We start from the raw sequence: 3128 nt of genomic DNA, 5'->3' as shown, positions 1-3128 counted from the left end.
TTCAACCAATGCGATTGGAACCTCAGCAGATAGATTCAGCAATGTAAAATAGAGACATGCTTACTGAACCTGAAGACTATTGTGTGTGATTTTCATAATATAGCAAGCTTGTTTTTATAATTGTAAGAACAATCTTAGTATTACCAGCCATACTTGTGGAGTTAAAATGGCCATACTTTTGAAGAAAACTATGGGGTGTGTGTGTGTGTGTGTGTGTGTGTGTGTGTGTGTAAGCATCACGTTTTGGTCAAGTTTCGGATGACTGAAACTGAACCAAATTGCTTGTGTATGTATCCATTTTATGTATGTACACATTACAATTTTTTCAAACTGGACAAAATAACTTCATCTGAACTCTTCTACTGTCAAATATATTGAACTTGAATACATTGACACTCTTGTTCTAATGTCATTTTAATTGAGATCATTTTTTCACTCATTTTCTTGGGAACAAAATCTTTGTTTGCTTCTTATTGGTGACGCGCTAAGCTAACTTGGACCTTTTCACCTTGGTCTGTGCAGGATTGGAGCCATTGAAGCATTTGAATGGAGCATATGTATGCATGCTGCACTTCATCTCAAGAAATGTTTTCTTCGATGATGTAGCGTTATAGTTGTCAATATTTATCAAAAAGTTAGGTCAGTCAGTTTAATTATTGCATCTGGCCTCAAGCTTTCTAATGAAGTCAGTGGCAAGTAACAATTTTTTCCTGTTTGAAGTTTCTGTACTAACACATGCTTCTCGATCTTTTTATACATATTTTCTGATATGTTCTTCCTGAACGTTAGTATATATTCATATTGCGGACCACCCTGGGTAAAATCGAAGTTAGTAGCACTTACATATTGTAAATAAGGTTACTTTATACTTCTTGATTTCACCTGATATTATAGTGCGGTATACCTTTATGTCGAGTGGCTATTTTTTGTGCCTTTAGTGATCTTTTCATGACGATATTGAGCAATGCTATGTCTCGCTACTATCACAATTGAATATTTCTTCTACATTATTGTTATCCTATATGAATCCATAAGCTAAACTTGGATTCCTACTAAACTTAGCATTACCTGCTTGAGAAAAACGTTGGGACCGGCACCCTCGCGCCAAGGCCCGATACCGATCTAGCGGTCACTGAGCTTGGGAGTTCAACCGCCAGCCGGTTGGAAAGCGCTTTGTGGAAGACCGTATTCTCGTCGTGGACCAAACTCATAGGCCTAAAATCCTTTAAGTCCATCTTTGACAGTAGGGTGATGATTGGTTTGTTGATAGTCGGTAAATCTCGCATATCTCAAGTGGATAGGATTACTCGCTAAGATGCTGGCTTCAGACTACGTGATGTACTAATTTGTAAGGCCTTTATGAATCACTAGTAGAGTGTCCCGCTCAATGCGCGGGCTAGAACTTTAGACAGTTTACTAATGACATTATATTATTTACTTTGTGTGAATAAAATACGACATTTTTTTAGGTTTCCATTTTTAATATAAATTTATATTATATGAGTGAGTACTGTTGTCAAAGAAATTTCATATATCAAGTTTCATATACCCTTTTCATTTTTTAATTGTTGGTTCCAACAAAGGAAAAGAATAAGATCAGCAAGTTTCTAACGAAGAAATATGAAATTTCGTGGTTCGTTGCTAGAGAACTATTTCATTCTCCCATGGCTATATGAAATTTAGTAAGACTTATGAGCAGTAAGTTGACTACAACACATATATTATCTTGTAATTCTGATTTTTAATGGTGACCTAGAACAAAATACCCTCATGTTCTTCTGTATGAAATATTTTAGTCCCCATACAGTATCTACCCCTCCATTATGCACTCCCTATCATTTATTTTATCCTTTCATCTAATAATACATTTTAATCTTCTACTGGTTATAGGATGATCTTTCCTTCTATAATTATTGTTTTATATTAATAGTATTAGTAATTATGTTTATGATATGATTACAGTAAAGTAATACTAATAAGTAGCATATTTTCGTAATTGAAAAGATTAAACCTATCCAAAAGAATTCAATAAATTTGAACATAAAATTTTGAACAATGAAGTACTTCAATCAATATTTAAGTGTCTAATATCCTTTCATTTTAAAATTTAAAATTTACAGCTTCAGGTAATTGTAACATCGGCTGAATTGATGTATATGCATCTATGCAGGTTACAGGCAAATATTGTAATGTCGGAGTATGGTTTGATCGGTGGCCATTTAATTTACAAATTATATAAATAGAACGGTTATACCATTTATTTTCTGAAATACTACCTCCGTTCCTAAATATAAATCTTTTTAGAGATTTCAATGCAGACTACGTACGAAGCAAAATGAGTAAATCTATACTCTAAAATATGTCTATATACGTCCATATGTAGTTCTTATTAAAATCTCTAAAAAGACTTATATTCGAAAACAGAGGAAGTATATAATAACATACATGTATGTCCATTTAATTTTTGATATATAGGATGTAAATACATATATGATTGAGACGGTAGAGTAGAAGCGTGGTCAAGGCCATTTATCTTTGGAAAAATATTATAAGTAATTTCCAGAATTATAGAGGTCATTACAATAATGAATGTCATCCAAATGTAATGCGGTAGAAAAAATTAAATTACACATAGTTTCTGTTTACATTTCAGCATATCTTTCCCTCCTATCTTTTTATTATATTCGTCAACATAGTTCACTCGCTCTTTCAATTAGCGATCCACTGCTGATCTCTAATCAAAACATTTCTGCTTAATCAGTGCCGGCCAAATCCATCACTATAGCATTGATTCATTAGCACATGGAGACGATACAATTGTATGCTTATGTGATAACATGCATTATTTTCGACCCTGGCGTTAATTGATCTTCTTTTCAATAAAAACTTCAGGCTATCTTCGTATAGATTGTATAATTTTGATAAACCTTATGTATAACATGGCCAGTATTTTGATATGCTTTTACTGTAATGCAGGTTGCCATATACCTTTAATGCAAAGAGACAAAGAAGTTAATGTAATATGCAAAGTGTAGGAGAGGAAGGTCGTTTGTAATAGTTCACACATCCTAATTCAAACTTCCACACACAAATACCTATCCAACAAATAGAAACTTCGGGCAGAATTA

This window comes from Triticum urartu, chromosome 7 (assembly GCF_003073215.2).
Source record: "Triticum urartu cultivar G1812 chromosome 7, Tu2.1, whole genome shotgun sequence".
Classification (NCBI taxonomy): domain Eukaryota; kingdom Viridiplantae; phylum Streptophyta; class Magnoliopsida; order Poales; family Poaceae; genus Triticum; species Triticum urartu.
Note: the sequence above shows the minus strand (reverse complement) of the source record.